Below are 20,326 nucleotides of genomic sequence, written 5' to 3'. Positions count from 1 at the left end.
GTTCATTCTCCTGTAAACAGAGGAGTATGGTCTTGCTCAGACCATCTACATCTACGTGATTACTCTGCTATTCACAATAAAGTGCGTGGCAGAGGGGTCAATGAACCACCTTCAAGCTGTCTCTCCACCGTTCCACTCTCGAACGGCACGCGGGAAAAACGAGCACTTAAATTTTTTTATGGGAGCCCTGATTTCTTTTATTTTATCTTGATGATCATGTCTCCCTATGTAGGTGGGTGCCAACAGAATGTTTTCGCAATCGGAGGAGAAAACTGGTGATTGAAATTTCTTGAGAAGATCCCGTCGCAACGAAAAACGCCTTTGTTTTAATGATTGCCACTCCAATTCACGTATCATGTCTGTGACACTATCTCCCCTATTTCGCGATAATACAAAACGAAGTAGGCTGTTTAGGTTTTTTTATTGGTAACGCCACCTCTGTATAAAAATCACTGGCTGTGCTGTGTGCAGTCTGTGTCTAGTTTGCATTGTTGTCTGCCATTGTAGTGTTGGGCAGCGGCAGCTGGATGTGACCAGCGCGTAGCGTTGCGCAGTTGGAGGTGAGCCGCCAGCAGTGGTGGATGTGGGGAGAGAGATGGTGGAGTTTTGTAATTTGAACTGCTATATATATTATGACTATCAAGGTAAATACATTGTTTGTTCTCTATTAATATCAGTAGTTAGTGCCTTCCGTAGTTTGAATCTTTTATTTAGCTGGCAGTAGTGGCGCTCGCTGTACTGCAGTAGTTCGAGTAATGAAGATTTTTGTGAGGTAAGTGATTTCTGAAAGGTATAGTTTAATGTTACTCAGGGCCATTCTTTTGCAGGGATTTTTGAAAGTCAGATTGCGTTGCGCTAAAAATATTGTATGTCAGTTTAAGGACAGTCATGTATAATTCTTCAAAGGGGACGTTTCATAATGTCTGTGACACTATCTCCCCTATTTCGCGATAATACAAAACGAGCTGCCCTTCTCTGTACTTTTTCGATGTCATCCGTCAGTCCCACCTGATGCGGATCCCACACCGCACAGCAATACTCCAGAATAGGGCGGACAAGCGTGGTGTAAGCAGTCTCTTTGGTAGACCTGTTGCACCTTCTAAGTGTTCTGCCGATGTACCGCAGTCTTTGGTTTGCTCTACCCACGATATTATCTATGTGATCGTTCCAGTTTAGGTTATTTGTAATTGTAATCCCTAAGTATTTGGTTGAATTTACAGCCTTCAGATTTGTGTGACTTATTGCGTAGTCGAAATTTAGCTGGTTCCTTTTAGTACTCATGTGAATAACTTCCCACTTTTCCTTATTCAGGATCAATTGTCACTTATCGCACCTTGCAGATATATTATCTAAATCATTCTTCAAGTCGTTTTGATCATCTGATGACTTTACAAGACGGTAAATGACAGCATCATCTGCAAACAATCTAAGACGTCTACTCAGATTGTCTCCTATGTCGTTAATATAGACGATCCTATCACCGGTATTCGGTCTTCCTTTCAATAATCTGGAAGTCGTTTCTTTACCTGTTGCATGTAAACTTCTGACGTATTTCGCATCCTCGTCCTGGTTCAGTAATACAATGTCCTTTGCATAGTTTACTTGCCAGTAAAGTCATTTAAAGTTTCCAGAAGGTTTCATCATCTGAAGACGTCACAAAATCCGAAGATAACATTGTTGTTGTACAATAAATAAAGTGTGGCACAACGGGGTAATCGGGTTAGTGCGAAACGGTAGGTAAAGTAAGGAAAAAGGATATTTCAATGACGCAAGTACTTTCCCAACAGCCTGTGTACACAGAATTGTATGAAGAATATATTCAGTGACGTGTACGAGACATTTACGTAAATCTAGCCGAGTACCTGGCGTCGTTTTGGGCACTTATTTGAATGCAATCTTCTACTAGTCCATCTCCTCCTTCCTTCTCTCTCTCTCTTCCCTCTCTCTCTCTCTACATTTCCTCCTCCCCCTCTCTCCATCCATTTTCTCCTCTCCCCTGTCTCCTTCAACCTCCTTCTGTTTTTGTCCATCTCCTCATCCTTCCCATTGCAGTCACCTCCATTTCCCTCCCTCTGTCCGTCTGCTCCTCCCCCTACGTGTGTTCAACTCCTCCTTACCCCTCTCCATGTCTCCTTCTCCACCACCATTCTCTGTCCATCATCCTTACTCCAATATTAGGATGGTGGATCGAACCTGTACAGTATTTCTTTCCAGACAGCAAGTAATATATGTACCAAGTTTGGTTGAAATCGATCCATGGACTTATGAGGAGCTTTTCAACCGCGACTTCGCCCCTGTACGTATAAGTTTCGCATATATTTAATGTATGTCACACATGTTTGTAGACATATTTTACTTGTATTTCTAGCGAATTGCGCCCTGCAGTATCGTTTTCACACACTTCAAAGATTATGACGCTGTATTTCCTGAACCATGTGTCGTACAGCGATATAATTTTGCAGGTACATTCAGTGGTACACGTGGAAGCAGTCTACAAAAGATGTTGCTAATAGAATTAGCAGTAAAAATAAATTAAAAAGTAAAAATGAAAAAATAAAACTAAATTAAAACGTCATGCATGATGCGGCCGTCTTTCACGCATGTAAGTGTTTATGACATCATATCCCTTTAACTATACGTCATACAGTGTTATAATTTTGTAAGTACATTTAGTGGCATACGAGGTGCGGCAATAAAGTAATGAGACGGATGTGAAAAAAATGTTGCTTACCGTTTTAGTCAAGTTTAGTATTGTCTCCCTCAAAGTACTTCCCTTCTGATTGCACACAATTTTTCCAGCGCTTCTGCCATTGATGGTAACATTTCTGGAACTCATCTTCTGTAATATCCCCCAAGATCCTCGTCACAGTTTTTTGGACATCTTGTGTTGTTTGAATATGGTGTCCCTTGAGCGCCGTTTTGACTCTTGGAAATAGAAAAAAGTCGCACGGAGCGATATCTGGTGAATAAGGTGGCTGTAGTAGTACTAAAATTTGTTTTGAGGTTAAAAATTGCTGTACTGACAGAGCAGCATGGGATGGCGCATTATCGTGATGCATATCTTCAGTTATTATTAGACGAACTGTTTCTCGATTGATGTTCAGTTCTTCTGCAATCATTTTCACAGATAATCTTCGATCATATCATACGAGTTCACACACCCTGGTCCACTGCGGTCTTCATTTTCAGCATTCGTTCTGCGTTCACTAAACATTTTATACCAACGGAAAACTTGAGATCTTGACATAACCTCCTCTCCAAAAGCCTTCTGAGGCTTACCGGAAGTTGTCGTCGCGTTTTCACCCAATTTAACACAAAAAGAAATGGCATACTGTTGAGCAATATTATGCGGTTCGATTTCCGCGACAAGAGACACAAACACGTGTTAACTTATTACAGCACAACTCACGACTAAGCAGTTGCATCGATGTGCTGCTTGGACCAGAAGCAGCTTATAGACCAAGGTCAAAGATATTGCGCCTATGCAAGTCTGCAAGGCTGCCACATCTTGCAAAGAAAATCAGTCTCATTACTGTATTGTCACACCTCGTATGTGGATACTACCTGCAAAATGTGTCTCGATTCGAGTTAGTGATGAACAAGCGATAAATTAAAACGTCATGCCTGATGTGGCAGTCTACTGCACGAACCACGAAAATATAGCTAGCAATAAACTGTTTTCCTTTCATCGTTTTGTTGGAGTTGCCATATACAAAAAAATTGGTAAAGTTTTGAAAATATGTACGAAGTTCGTTGCTAGTCATTAAGTGCTCTCATTCTCAAATACTGGATGAATAAAGTCTGAGTATTTGCGCCTTGTGGGCTACATTACTTTTTCACCCCCCACCCCCACCTATGATAGGTAGGTGGTTCGTATCCCACAGCGTTTCTTTCCAGACAGTACGCGACATGTGAACCAAGTTTGGCTGAAAACTATCCAGTAGCTTTGGAAGAAATGTCGAACATATGTATATACACTGCTGATCATTAAAATTGATGCACCACGAAGATGACGTGCTACAGACGCGAAATTTAACCGACAGGAAGAAGAAGCTTTTCAGAGCATTAACACAAGGTTGGCGCCGGTGGCGACACCTACAACGTGCTGACATGAGAAAAGTTTCCAACCGATTTCTGACACACAAAGGGCAGTTGGCCGGCGTTGCCTGGTGAAACGTTGTTGTGATGCCTCGGTAAGGAGGAGAAATGCGTACCATCACGTTTCTGACTTTGATAAAGGTCGGATTGTAGCCTATGGCGATTGCGGTTTATCGTCTCGCGACATTGCTGCTCGCGTTGGTCGAGATCCAATGACTGTTAGCAGAATATGGAATCGGTGGGTTCAGGAGGGTAATACGGAACGCCGTGCTAGGGCCCAACGGCCTCGTATCACTAGCAGTCGAGATGACAGGCATCTTATCCGCATGGCTGTAACGGATCGTGCAGCCGCGTGTTGATCCCTGAGTCAACAGATGGGGACGTTTGCAAGAAAACAACCATCTGCACGAACAGTTCGACGACGTTTGCAGCAGCATGGACTATCAGCTCGGAGACCGTGGCTGCGGTTACCCTTGACGCTGCATCACAGACAGGAGCGCCTACGATGGTGTACTCAACGACGAACCTGGGTGCACTAATGACAAAACGTCATATTTTCGGATAAATCCAGGTTCTGTTTACAGCATCATGATGGTCGCATCCTTGTTTGGGGACACCGCGGAGAATTCACATTGTAAGCGTGCATTCGTCATCGCCATACTGGCTTATCACCAGGCTTGATGGTATGGGGTGCCATTGGCTACACTTCTCGGTCAACTCTTGTTCGCATTGACGGCACTTGGAACAGTGGACGTTACATTTCAGATGTGTCACGACCCGTGGCTCTACCTTTCATTCGATCCCTGTGAAAACACTTCAGCAGGATAATGCACGACCGCTTGCTGCAGGTTATGTACGGGCCTTTCTGGATACAGAAAATGTTCGACTGCTGCCCTGGCCAGCACATTCTCCAGATCTCTCACCAACTGAATATGTCTGGTCAATGGTGGCCGAGCAACTGGCTCGTCACAATACGCCAGTCACTACTCTTGATGAACTGTGGTATCGCGCATGGGCAGCTGTACCTGTACACACCATCCAAGCTCTGTTTGACTCAATGCCAGAGGTGGTTGTTCTGGGTACAGATTTCTCAGGATCTATGCACCCAATTTGCGTGAAAATGTAATCACATGTCAGTTGTCGTATAATATATTTGTCCAATGAATACCCGTTTATCATCTGCATTTCTTCTTGGTGTAGCAATTTTAATGGCCCGTAATGTATATTTTTATACTATGTGTGATGTGGATATATGGATTAAATGAACATTGGCAATTTAAAATGATAATTTATTGCCCGTAAAAATAGAGCACTAGCAGTTGTAATTAGTTTGTTCAGACACTCCTTTTGGGATCTGGGTGCCCCGCAGACAAAGCAATTCATTCAGTCGGCCGCAATGCAAACTGGCGCAACGACCTGAACGAGCCTAATAGCTGCCCGCTTTGTTTGCAGACGCAAATCATGGCCGAAACCCGAGACGGGCGCCCACTCTGCCGTCCGCTGAGCTGTCGCCGCGTGCGCATGCGCCAGCCAGCTCCCACACCAGGGCTGCCACCATCACAGCCACTGCGCCTACTACTGTAGAGCAGATGTGGCTCAAATCCAAAGAAATAGTGTCGGCAGCAACTGAGACATTTATACCAAATAAATTAACAAACGACGGAGCTGATCCTCCTTGGTACACAAAACGGGTCAGCACACTGTCGCAGAAACAAAGAAAACAACATGACAAATTTTCAACAGACGCAAAATCTCTGAGATTGGCGATCTTTTACAGAAGCTTGAAATTTAGAATGGACTTCAATGCGAGATGCTTATAATAATTTCCACAACGAAACTTTGTCTTGAAATCTGGCACAAAATTCAGAGATTCTTATCGTATGCGAAGTATGCTAGCGGCAAGACACAATCAATGCCTTCTCTGTGCGATAGCAATGGAGATACTGTCGAAGACGATGGTACCAGAGCATAGTTGCTAAACACAGTCTTCCGAAATTCCTTCACCAAAGAAGAAGTAGTTCAAATGGTTCAAATGGCTCTGAGCACTATGTGACTTAACTTCTGAGGTCATCAGTCCCCTAGAATCTAGGTCTACCTAATGACATCACACACATCCATGCTCGAGGTAGGATTCGAACCTGCGACCGTAGCAGTCGCGTGGTTCCGGACTGAAGCGCCTAGAACCGCTCGGCCACCACGGCCGCCCGAAGACGAAGTAAATGCTCCAGATTTCGAACCATGAACAGCTGCCAACATGAGCAGCGTAGAAATAGATATTCTCGGAGCAGTGACTCAACATAAATCATTTAAGAAAAGGAAGTCTTCCGACCCAGATTTTTTTCCAGTTAGGTTCCTTTCGGAGTATGCTGATACAATAGCTCCATACTTAATCATATACAACCATTCGATCGACAAAAGATCCGTACCCAAAGACTGGAAAGTCGAACAGGTCATACCAACTTTCAAGAAAGTTAGTAGGAGTGCTCCAATGAATTACAGGGCCATATCATTATCGTCGATATGTAGCAGGATTTTGGAACATATATTGTGTTCAAACATTTTGAATTACCTTGAAGGAAACGGTCTATTGACACACAGTCAACACGGATTTAGAAAACATTCTTGTGAAACACAACTAGCTCTTTACTCGCACGAAGTGTTGAGTGCTATTGACAAGGAATTTGAAACTGATACCGTAATCCTGGATATCCGGAAGGCTTTAGAATCTGTACTACACAAATGGCTTGTAGTGAAAGTGCGTGCTTATGGAATATCGTCTTTGTTATGTGACTGGATTCGTAATTTCGTGTCAGAGAGGTCACAGTTCGTAGTAATTGACGGAGTACACCGATAAAGTACAAAAAGAGCAGCACGTTTTGTATTATCGCGAAATAGGAGAGAGCGTGTATCTGAAATGATACATGATTTGGTACGGACATCATTAAAACAATGGCGTATTTCGTTGCGGCGAAATCTTCTCACGAAATCTCACTCATCAGCTTTCTCTTCGGAATGCGATAATATTTTGTTGACGCCGACATACATAGAAAGAAACGATTAGCATGATGAAATAAGGGAAATCAGAGCTCGTACGGAAAGATGTAGGTGTTCGGTTTTTCCGCGCGCTATACGAGATTGGAATAATAGAGAATTGTGAAGGTGGTTCGATGAACCCTCTGCCAGGCCCTTAAATGTGATTTGCAGAGTATCCATGTAGATGTAGTCATAGTACAACCATACGCAATCTGAGAATGCTCTCGACGCCGTTATCGAGCGAGTTGGCGTAGAGGCAATACACTGGACGCATATTATGGTGGACGGCGGTCGAATTCCCGTCCAGCAATACAGTTTCATTTCTCGTGACATCCCTAACTCGTTTACGCGAATGCCGGGATCGTTCCTCTGAAATGGCACTGCAGTATTTGCTTCCGAAACCCATGCTTGCGCTCCATCTCTAATGACCTCGTCGTTGACGGAGTGTTAAATCCTGATCTTCCTTTTGTCCTTCCCGAAATAGTCGGCGGAAATCGCTGGGTAGATAGTAATCCAACGGCGTAGACCAGTATCAATTGCTTTCTCGTAGCTGCTAACAAAAGCTACCTGAGTACGCTCACACCATACTGAATACGTCGATATCAACAAAAGCAGAAATGATACGCAGAGATAACATTCAGTTTGATTGTTAAACACAGTTTGTGTCAGTACACAGAATTTATAATACGAGGGACACTCCAAAAGAAATGCACTCTATTTTTGTAAAAATACAGTTTTCATTCTGCATGTGTGAAAGTTTTACAGTGTGTAGATGCATCTTTTCCACTTGTTTTCAAACTTATTTCAACCTGTTCCCGTGAGTGGCGCCGTCACAGCATGTCTTCAAGATGGCTGCTACACTTGACGTTCGTCAGAAGCAACGCGCTGTCATAGAAATCCTGTGCTGTAAAACCGAGACAGTGGGAAACATCCACAAGGGGTTGAAAAAGGTGTATGGAGATGCTGCTGTCGATCGCAGTACAGTTAGTCGGTGGGCAAGCAGGTTATGTGATGAAAGCGGGCACGGCAATATTGAGGATTGTCCTCGCAGCGGCAGGCCTCGTACTGCACACACTCCAGACAATCTGCAGAGAGTTAACGAATTGGTGACTGCTGACAGATGTATCACAGTGAACGAATTGTCACGCTACGTTGGGATAGGGGAAGAAAGTGTTTGCAGAATACTGAAAGTGTTGGCATTAAAAAAGGTTTGTGCCAGGTGGGTTCCCAGGATGTTGACAGTGGCTCACAAAGAAACAAGAAAAACGGTATGCAGCGAACTTTTGAAACTGTACGAGAATGGTGGAGATGAATTTCTTGGAAGAAATGTGACAGGTGATGAAACATGGCTCCATCATTTTTCACCAGAGATGAAGAGGCAATCAATGGAGTGGCGTCATGCAAATCCACCCAAGGAAAAAAAATTCAAAACCACACCTTCTGCTGGCAAAGTTATGGCTATGGTGTTTTTCGATTCCAAAGGACTCTTGCTTGTCGACATCATGCCAAGTGGAACCACCATAAATTCCGATGCATATGTGACGACACTGAAGAAACTTCAAGCTCGACAGAGTCGTGTTCGACCACATCGGCAAAAGCAAGATGTTTTGCTGTTGGACGACAATGCACGGCCACATGTCAGTCACAAAAAACCACGGAAGCGATCACAAAACTCGGATGGACAACACTGAAACAACCGCCTTACAGTCCTGACCTGGCTCCATGTGACTATCATCTCTTTGGGAAACTGAAAGACTCTCTTCGTGGAACAAGGTTTGAAGATGATGTCTCCCTTGTGCACGCTGCCAAACAGTGGCTCCAACAGGTTGGTTCAGAATTTTACCGTGCGGGTATACAGGCGCTGGTTCCAAGACGGCGTAAGGCAGTTGAGAGGGATGGAAATTATGTGGAGAAATGAAAATATTGTTCCTAAAGGATGTATCTACACACTGTAAAACTTTCAAACATGTAGAATAAAAGATGTATTTACAAAAAAATAGTGCGCATTTCTTTTGGAGTCACCCTCGTAAATATAATCTGAAATGTACTGACGACCAGGTGATTATGATTTCAGAAAAAAATTGCGTGATTGAGTCAAGAGAAAGAGGTTCACGGACCGAGCAAGTCAATAACGCGTTGGTCACCTCTGGCCGTTATGCAAACAGTTATTCAGCTTGGCATTTATTGATAGAGTTGTTGGATATCCTCCGGAGGGATACCGTGCCACATTCTGTCCAATAGGCGGGTTAGATCGTCAAAATTCCGAGCTAGCTGAACGGCGCTGCCCATAATGCTCAATTGGGGAGAGATCCGGTGACCTTGCTGACCAAGACATGGTTTGGCAACAACGAAGACAAGCCGTAGAAACTCTCGGCATGTGCAGGCGGGCATTATGTTGAGGAAATCTAAGCCCAGAATGGCTTGCCATGAAGGGCAACAAAGCGGAGCGCAGAACATCTTTGACGTATCATTGTACTGTAAGGGTGCCGCAGGTGACAGCCAAAGGGGTCCTGCTATGAAAACAGGTGGCACTCGAGACTATCACCGCCCGTCGTCGGACCGTATAGCGTGGCGACACTCGCGTTGGTATCCCACAATTCTCCGGAGCGTCTCCAGACTCTTCTTCGGCCTGGACTCTCCTTGACTGGAGTAGAGTTGTCTTCAATAATTTCTTCATGTATGGGTCGACAGCCTCAATGGATTGTCAAAATTATGGAACCATTTTAACTACCGTAGGCTGTCAGTTTTCCTCCTATAATGCACCATGCATATTAATTACCTTAGGCCTTCATCAAATGTTTGATATTGGTGTTGTGTATGTCGCATTTTTAAAAGAGTGGAACTGACAGCCTACAGTACTCACAATGGTTCCATCATAGACGAGGGCGTTTCAAAAGTACGCGGAAAAATAAAAACTACTTACGTGTTTGGGGTAAACCTTTCTTATTTTTCGACTTAGTCTCCTTTTAGACTTATACACTTCGTCCAACGCCGTTCTAATTTGTTGATCCCTTCCGAATAACACGAATTGTCCAGGTCTGCAAAATAGCTATTACTTGCTGCAATCACATCCTCATTTGAATAAAATTTTTGTCCCACCAGCCATTTCTTCAAATTGGAAAACAAATAGTAGTCCGAGGGAGCCAAGTGTGGAGAGTAGGGGGGATGTGAAACGAGTTGGAATCCTATTTTCAATAATTTTACGACCGCAGCTGCTGAGGTGTCTGCTGGTGCATTGTCGTGATGGAAAAGGACTTTTTTTGCAGTCCAATCACCGGTGTTTTCCTTGCAGCTCGGTTTACAAACGGTCCAATAATGATGAATAATATGCACGTGTAATAGTTTTACCCTTTTACAGATAGTCGATGAGGATTATACTTTGCGAATCCCAAAAGACAGTCGCCATAACCTTTCCGGCCAAAGGAATGGTCTTCGCCTTTTTTGGTGCAGATTCTCCCTTGGTAAACCATTGTTTAGATTGTTGTTTGGTCTCAGGAGTATAGTAATGTATCCATGTTTCATCCACAGTGAGGAAACGACGCTTAAAATCCTGCGGATTCTTCCTCAACAGCTGCAACACTTCACATGAATCCGTTTTTGGTCAAGCGTGAGCAATCGCGGAACCCATCTTGCGGATAGCTTTATCATGTCCAAATGTTTACGCAAAATATTATCTACCCGTTCATTCGAGGTGCCCACAGCACTAGCAATATCACGCACCTTAACTCTTCTGTTATCCATCACCATATCATGGATTTTATCAATGATTTCTGGAGTCTTAACCTCTACAGGGCGTCCAGAACTTATACCCATATCGCCACTCCGAAAATTTTTAAACCACTTATAAACTGTTCTAGTCGAAGGTGCAGAGTCACCGTAATGTTTTTCAAGCTTCTCTTTAGTCTCATGAGGACTTTTCCCTTTCATAGAGTAATGTTTAATCACCACACGAAATTCTTCTTCGTCCATTTTTTGACAATCACGCGACTTCCTTGATTCACACGAATGCCAAACAGAAAGAAATAGACCAATATGGCTGAAACTTGGTGTGCGTTCTTTCCAAAGATGCTACTAGATGACGTCGATACGCGCCGGTGGTGCCACCTCTCAGACTTTGCATGGACTTTTCAAATGCCCCTCGTAGAACTGTCTTCCAGTGATGAGCCCCGTTTCGACGTGAGCCCCGGGGACCAGCAAGGCGTATCTAAGGACGACAGGGCACTGGTGGGATACCAAACTGACTGTCGGTCGCCATAGTCCCGACCATCAGGAGTGATGGTCTACGATGCCATTTAATTTCGTATCAGGACCCATTTGGTTGTCATGCGTGACACCCCTACAGCACAGTGGTACGTCGACGATCCACGCCCCGTTTTGTTGCCCTTCATGACAAGCCATCCTGAGCTCACATTTCAGCAAGATAACGGCCGCTCGTTCACCGGGAGAGTTTCTACTGCTTGTGTTCGCGCTTGGAGCATTATGGGCAGGGCTCCCCAGCCATCTCGGGATTTTGAAGACCTAACGCGTCATTGGGCAGAATTTGGCACGATATCCCTCAGGAATACATTCAACACCTCTATCAATCAACGACAAGCCAAATAACTACTTGCATAATGGCCAAAGGTGAACCAACGCGTTATTTAAACTATATATGAAGATAGTATCTGTTCCCGGAAGAACAGATATCATTGATGACCGTGCAGCTTCTCTAGAATGAAATGATAATTAAATCGATACCCTAGCATTTATATGATGTATATCACCGCCTGTTTGCAGCTAGGGTGTCGATTTAATTATCATTTCATTCTAGAGAAGCTGCACGGTCACCAATGGTATCTGTTCTTTCGGGAACAGATACTGCCTTCTTACACTACTGGCCATTAAAATTGCTACACCAAGAAGAAATGCAGATGATAAACTGGTATTCATTGGACAAACATATTATACTAGACCTGACATGTGATTACATTTTCAAGCAATTAGGGTGCATAGATCCTGAGAAATCAGCCCCCAGAACAACCACCTCTGGCCGTAATTACGGCCTTGATACGCCTGGGCATTGAGTCAAACAGAGCTTGGATGGCGTGTACAGGTACAGCAGCCCATGCAGCTTCAACGCGATACCACGGTTCATCAAGAGTAGTGATTGGCGTACTGTGACGAACCAGTTACTCGGCCACCATTGACCAGACGTTTTGAATTGGTGAGAGATCTGGAGAATGTGCTGATCAGGGTAGCAGTCGAACATTTTCTGTATCCAGAAAGGCCCGTACAGGACCTGCAACATGCGGTCGTGCATTATCCTGCTGAAATGTAGGGTTTCGCAGGGATCGAATGAAGGGTAGAGCCACGGGTCGCAACACATCTGAAATGTAACGTCCACTGTTCAAAGTGCCGTCAATGCGAACGAGAAGTGACCGAGACGTGTAACCAATGGCACCTCATACCATCACGCCGGGTGATACGCCAGTATGGCGATGACGAATACACGCTTCCAATGTGCGTTCACCGCGATGTCGCCAAACACGGATGCGACCATCATGATGCTGTAAACAGAACCTGGATTCATCCGAAAAAATGTCGTTTTCCATTCGTGCACCCAGGTTCGTCGTTGAGTACACCATCGCAGGCGCTCCTGTCTGTGATGCAGCGTCTAGGGTAACCGCAGACACGGTCTCCGAGCTGATAGTCCATGCTGCTGCAAACGTCGTCGAACTGTTCGTGCAGATGGTTGTTGTCTTGCAAAACGTCCCCACCTGTTGACTCAGGGATCGAGACGTGGCTGCACGATCCGTTACAGCCATGCGGATAAGGTGCCTGTCACCTCGACTGCTAGTGATATGAGGCCGTTGGGATCCAGCACGGCGTTTCGTATTACCCTCCTGAACCCAATGATTCCATATTCTGCTAACAGTCATTGGATCTCGACCAACGCGAGCAACAATGTCGCGATACGATAAACTGCAATCGCGATAGGCTACAATCCGACCATTATCAAAGTCGGAAACGTAATGGTACGCATTTCCCCTCCTTACACGAGGCATCACAACAACGTTTCACCAGGTAACGCCGGTCAACTGCTGTTTTTGTATGAGAAATCGGTTGGAAACTTTCCTCATGTCAGCACGTTGTAGGTGTCGCCACCGGCGCTAACCTTGAGTGAATGCTCTGAAAAGCTAATCATTTGCGTATTACAGCATCTTCTTCATATCGTTTGAATTTCGCGTCTGTAGCACGTCATCTTCATGGTGTAGCAATTTTAATGGCCAGTGGTGTATATAGGTAAAATATGGCTACCCGGCCATTGACCTTCTTGTGTGAACGCACACACTATGCCCCAACTGGTACGGGACTTGGTAGATTAATCTGCCACAAGAAATGAGTGTGTTGGGCAAACATCAATTAGGTGCGCTACGAATGTAGTGGTGTGGACATTACGTTGGGAATGTGGGTCTCACGGAGAGCGTGCAAGGGATAAGTCCCTGCAGGTGCCCTATCCTCTGTGCCCTCGGTGGCTCAGATGGATAGCCGGCATGGTAGCTCAGCGTTTTCGGTAAGAGGGCTGCTAGCCCACTGTAATAAAAAAAAAAAAGAACTGAGTAAAAAAGAATCAACGATCAACTTGAACGGATGTCTTGTGACGTCCGCCCAGACGAAACGCAACGAACAATACCGAATAAAATGAGAAAAAAAAGATGGATAGAGCGTCTGCCATGTAAGCACGAGATTCAGGGTTCGAGTCCCGGTCGGGGCATACATTTTGAAAATGTCCCCAATAATGTATATCAATGTCTGTTTGCAGTTAGGGTGTCGATTTAATTATCATTTCAACTTGTTATTGGGTAGCTTAATTTGTGATGCTCTTTATGTAGAAGAAATCATCAAACTTTTCTGAAATTGTAATCATCTGTTTGTCAGTACATGTATGTGTCTAGCGATTACCGTCCCATAATTCCTTCGTGGTGTCCTTTTTTTCCTTAGAGTGTAATAAATAGAAAGAAAGAGAAGACAGGACCAACAATGATCAACATAGGAATGCGACAAGGGTGGTGCCTTTCACTTGCTATATTCAGTACATACTTAGACGACGCTGGTAGTGGAAACGGGAAGTTAAAAGAGCAGTCTGGCTGGTATCAAGACATACACAGATATAAATACTCTGCAATTGCCTATGGCCAAGTAAATATGCAAAGGAAAGAAAATGATTTCCATTTTGCAATACATCACCTAAGTCAAACATGTAAAGCTGTCATCTAAAATTTTCAGGATAAAAAACTCAGTATTGGCCTTCAAAGTGAAATTTGCTCTAAGCGCTTAAATAGTGCTAGATGGAAAATCGATATAACAAATGTCACATTTTCAGCTGTTAGGCTGTGACAGTAGCTATGAATTTGACATTGACGTCACCAGTATATTAAATAAGTTTCAAATGATATGTGACACAATACATAGGAGGCTGCGTGACATGACAAACAATGGTACGAAGCCGAAATTTAAGAAATTAGTTGCTACCTTTATAGTAGCATGTAAAATGTAGAAGCTAGTTTTGGACAGTAACTAAGAAAGGTAAAAGTAGAATACAGTCGACAAAAATAAAACTTTTAAGGAAAGTAGAATGCTGTACCCTCAGAGAAGAAACATGAGTACAAAACAATATTGTGAGTGAAGAACATATAAACAGGGTGAACACCAATAAAACCGATAAACTGCAGAGACGGGCTCCTGGCTGTAAATGAAGGGGAAAAGGTCCTACGAGCATGTGTCCGGTAATGCACCGTTACCACGGTAAACGAATGAAAGTTGTTCTGGCCACGTGCCGTGTTTGTAGCCCACAGCTGACGTTTATGCAGACTGATGATGGCAATTCTGGTAAAGGCATCTTCTCGGTAAAGAGGACTAATGACAGAATCCCAGAATTGTAATGCTCTGGTGCAAAAACATCAGTCTGGAACCGCGGGACTGCTACGGTCGCAAGTTGGAATCCTGCCTCGGGCATGGATGTGTGTGATGTCCTTAGGGTAGTTAGGTTTAATTAGTTCTAAGTTCTAAGGGACTGATGGATGGCCTCGGACGTTAAGTCCCATAGTGCTCAGAGCCATTTGAACCATTTTTTTGCAAAAACCATCTACAAAATCCATCCCGTAAAGGGAAATCAGCTGCTGATAAACCTTGCAGTTATTGTTCGTGATAGGAGTAGTAGTGGTTGTCATGCAGGGTACACATAATCATACTTTGGCTTACACAGTGCTGGCGGGCCAATTGCCAGGAGCTTGTACTAGGGTTCGTCTCAACATCCTGTAGAAGCTGGTCCTTCATATCTGATGCACGCACAGTCCGTCGCCTCCCTGCACGTTCGTCTGTCTGAAAGTACCCACTCCGTCTTCAGGCCACGTGTGGCCTACCGGGACCATCCAACCGCCGTGTCATCCTCAGTTGAGGCTGCGGATAGGAGGGGCGTGGGGTCAGCACACCGCTCTCCCGGTCGTAAGGATGGCATTCTTGAACGAAGCCGCTACTATTTAGTCGAGTAGCTCCTCAATTGGTATCACGTGGCTGAGAGCACCCAGAAAAATGGCAACAGCGCACGGTGGCTGGATGGTCACCCATCCAAGCGCCGGCCACGCCCAACAGCGCTTAACTCTGAAAGTACCCATGATCACACAAACTCCAAATAAAGGGCTTGAAATGTGCGTGACGTGGTTGGCGTCTGTGAGGGTAATTGTACTGGTACAGCCGTGCTGACTCTCGACCGTTTCCGTCTGTTTGCCGTACACAAACACCCTCTCGGCTTGTTCCCGACATAAATACCGGGCAATTCTGTTGTTTACAGTACACTGCGTCAATCACAAACCTGCAATACACGGCATGTGATCCGAGGAACTTTGATTTGTCAGCGCCATCTACCGTGGCAACGGTGCACTTCCAGGCCACATGTTCATAGGATCTTTTTCCTCCATTTGCAGCCAGGAATCCGTCCATGCAGTTTGTCGATTTTATTAATGTTCACCTCATATACTGCATAAACGAATGAAACAAAGCATGGATGGATAAAATGGAAATAACATATCAATAGAAAGGACAAAGACAGGTTAATTAAACAGAAATCCGTCCATGCAGTTTGTCGATTTTATTAATGTTCACCTCATATACTGCATAAACGAATGAAACAAAGCAAGGATGGATAAAATGGAAATAACATATCAATAGAAAGGACAAAGACAGGTTAATTAAACAGAAATTAATTATAAACAAATAGGAAAGAGAGACGTAGGACAATCGAGGAACAGATCGCCTCAGTGAAGAAGAAACGGGCTGCAAGCCTGTTCTGTCCCCCCGCCTCCCCCACTTCGTTTTTCCTCTCCTCCCCCCCCCCCCTTTTTCCCAAATCTGTCCAGGTCCCCCCATCTGTCGTTGGGTGTGGTGTGTCATCTTCGTGCCAACTTTTTAGGGCAGTGTTTCAAATGAGTGTTAAGTGTTGTACGTCTTTTCCGAAGTGTTGCGAACGGAAATCATCTGGTCGCTGGGTGTGATTTTTATATCTCTTGCGAACAGAAACCAGACTGTCGCCGTGTTTTTTTTTAATTGTATGTCTACTATTTTAGCTGTCTGCTTCCTGTGTATTTTATTAGCATCGCCAACCCTTTGTTTTATCTTTTAACTTCCACAATTTTCCGCCATTTTACAATTTAAGTCACTGTTTTTATCGCCTGCTTTCATTGTTTATTTTCTTCTTCGTCTGTTTTAAAAATGCTGTAGGCTGAAGAGCGGCGTACTAAGCTGCTGTCAGCCCCGAAACTCAATAAAGGAAAAAAAACCTGCTCTGTGAAGTGAAGAAGAAGAAGAAAAAGAAGTAATTTCTGCTTTTGAATGCCAGGATTCATATTCATTGCAACTGCTATTTCGATCATTCTACATTTTAAAGTTATTACGCGCGAACTGAGATAGAATATAGCTGTAAATACAATCACTATTCTGAACTACAAAGTAGTGGACCATAAAACAGATAAATGTCCACAAATCCACCACAAAATTTCAACAATAATTCGTCTATAATCGTTCTCTCGTATTGGCTTGCTTGACTGTAAGATTACTAACTAGATCTGTTGCACTTTCGTACAGTTCAGTCAACAATGAGCGGTGACTGCAAACCCCAAGAAGCACTGAAATATCTTGCTGATTATACAGCATTTAAATGCATGCATATTCACAGTTCCTTGTGTCCAGTCTGATAGAAACTTTTTCCGGATGCAGATTACATCGCCGGTAATGACTGGATCTCCGTAACCTCCGCAGGTGGACTCTCACTTCTCCTTCAACTGACTGGTTCAATAAAATAAAAGAGTTTGAAGCGATACTTTGCAGTTTTCATGGGCCACGTGTAGCTAAGTGTGACGGAGTGACACAAAAGTTAATTTCTATACTAAACTCAAAGATTCCCGAAATGCATCACAAAGTAATTTCTCTTTCTGTAGAGATAAGAATCTTCATTAGAGTAAGGCATCTAAACACAAAAGCTGAAACAGAAAACATAAAAAACTTGCCGCGAAGAACAATCTTCAGTGGGCTGCGTCGTCAACTTCCTGAACCACAGTGAGTATTCATGAAAAGAGTAAGATGGTCTAACTCTTAATATTAAATCTTTGAAGATGGCTTTTATTATACCATACAAGTGTTTATCTATTATTATTTTAGATTTAAGTGGATGCTTAATAATAAGCGGCAGCACTTAACAGCACACAATTCAGGACGCTGGTGTTACAAACTCTGGCGGTGGAACAGTACCACCGATGACTTAATACGTGTTAGCCAATAGCAGCGCGACCCACGGAGTGGCAATCTGATAGTTTCCAGTTGCCTTGGGAACGACCTGCCACGACAACCCGTTTGCGAACTTGTGGCCAGTACGGCAGCACGATGCACGTTGCAGAGCATGCATCCACGTCTGTGGTGACCACACACCCAGTTAAGAACCGTGTCACGCCTTATGTAATGTCCAGGGAACCATAAGAAACGCGGTGATTTTAATTTTTGTCTTTGAATAAAAGTGTCAGTTTTTCATTTAATTTTTGTCTCTGAATAAAAGTGTCAGTTTTTTTCGTCTCAGGGAGTATTTCTTTCAGTTATCTTCTGTACAATATTTCAGTTACCCTCTGTACTATACTGTAATAGTTCTTTCTACGTATGGTCCAAGAATCATCGATCTAGGTAACTTGCCAGTGAGACATGATGCGCTACTCACTATCGTCTTTAAGTTTTGGGCATGCAGAGTAGTATTGTCAGTAAACCATAATCGAATGCTTATCAGAAAAATACACTGATGAGTCAAAACATTATGACCAGTTCCTTAGTAGCTTGAAATGATAATTAAATCAAGACTCTAAGCTGTCGACAGGCGTTGATATACATCAACATGGACAGTTCAAAATGTGTGCGCCGACCGGGACTCGAACCTGGGATCTCCTGCTTACACAGCAGACTCTTTATCCATCTTTTTTCCATTTTGTTCGTTCTTGATCGTTGTGTTTGGTCGTTGCGGACGTCACATGACATCCGTTCAAGTTCGTTTGTTCATCCTTCTACTCAGTATTTTATTGGAGAGGCCAACCAGCTCTCTGACCGAACACGCTGAGCTACCGTGCCGGGGTGCCCCTGCCCATTACACTCATTACTTGCGGCAGAAATCTTACCGACTCCCATAAGAGTTTGGGCAATGCTTGTGGACCCAGCACAGAAGAAGCTTAGGGTCTTAATTTAATTATCATTTCATTCCAAGAGAACTGCATGGTCACCGATGGTATCTGTTCTTTCGGACATGTCCATATGTAGTGTGTGGACATTACGTTGGGAATGTCGGTCTCACGGGGAGCGTACAAGGGATAAATCCCTTCAGCTGTACTGTCCTCTGTGCCCTCGGTGGCTCAATTGGATAGAGCGTCTGTCGCGTAAGCAGGAGATCCCAGGTTCGAGTCCCGGTCGGGGCACACATTTTCAACTGTCCCCGTTGATGTATATCAACACCTTTCAACAGCTTAGGGTCTTGATTTAATTATCATTTCATTCTAAGAGAGCTGCATGGTCACCGATGGTATCTGTTCTTTCGGACATGTCCGAAAGAACAGATACCATCTTCATAGCCTTAACAGCTTGTTTGTCCGTCTTCTGAACGAAATACACCACTGATTCTGCGTATTAGGAATTCGACAGTTCGTTGGTAGGTTTGCGGAGGTATGCGGCCTTCGGTGTCTACGCACAAGTCATGTAATTAGGATAAATAACGGGCCGCTAATTTGCGCACGCGATGATGGCAACCGATGCGGATTCTATAGGACTTCCATTAGGTGAATTTGGTCGCCGAGACTTCAACGAGAGTTCACTATAACGCTTCTCAAACCACTGTAGCACGGTTCTAGCTCCGAGGCACGGACAATTAACGCTGCTGAAATAAGACGTTGCCGTCGGGGAAGACATTAAGCACGAAGTGATGCAGATGATTCGCAGCGTGTCTTCGATTACAACCACAGGTCCCATGCAAGCGCAGGAGATTGTCTCCCGTAGCATAATACTGCTCCCACCATCCTGCATTAGTGGCGCGCTGCACGTTTCGAGCCGCCGTTCACCTCGATAACGGCGTTTGTGGAGACGACCGTCGATCAAACGTAACAATGTGTGATCCATCCGAAGAGCCGACGAGTTTCCACTGATCGACTATCGAATCCCGTTGGTCCCGTGCCAACTGTTATCGTAATTGACGATGTCGTTGAGTCAACATGTGAACACGTAGGGATGGTTTGCTGCGGAGCTCAGCAATGTACGACGAACTCCAAAACACTTGTGCGTGGACTGTGTTGTGCTCTCTGGGCAGAGATGCCACAGATCACAATCTGTCCTACTTTGCAGAGCAAACAAGCCTCCGAACGTCACGTTCAGTAAAGGGATCTCAAGTTGATTCCGTATTTCTAATTTTCGGAAAGCTTTTGACACCGTTCCTCACAAGCGACTTCTAATCAAGCTGCGGGCCTATGGGGTATCGTCTCAGTTGTGCGACTGGATTCGTGATTTCCTGTTCCCCAGGGAAGCGTCCTGGGACCTCTGCTGTACCTGATCTATATAAATGACCTGGGTGACAATCTGAGCAGTTCTCTTAGGTTGTTCGCAGATGATGCTGTAATTTACCGTCTAGTAAGGTCATCCGAAG

General features: G+C 44.2%; 1 protein-coding gene and 1 non-coding gene across 6 annotated transcripts in view; one reads left to right on the top strand and one right to left on the bottom strand.

Annotated features, from left to right (window-relative positions):
- Nucleotides 1-20,326, bottom strand: part of LOC124622161 (glycine receptor subunit alpha-3) — a 588,708-nt gene that overhangs the window by 78,410 nt on the left and 489,972 nt on the right. The gene's annotated exons all lie outside the window — the stretch shown is intronic.
- On the top strand, nucleotides 19,038-19,112 carry Trnat-cgu. The gene has a single exon. It is a non-coding gene; the product is annotated as a tRNA-Thr (tRNA).

Source organism: Schistocerca americana, chromosome 7, assembly GCF_021461395.2.
Source record: "Schistocerca americana isolate TAMUIC-IGC-003095 chromosome 7, iqSchAmer2.1, whole genome shotgun sequence".
In the NCBI taxonomy this organism is placed as follows: Eukaryota; Metazoa; Arthropoda; class Insecta; order Orthoptera; family Acrididae; genus Schistocerca; species Schistocerca americana.
This window is presented reverse-complemented; position numbering and strand designations above follow the sequence as displayed.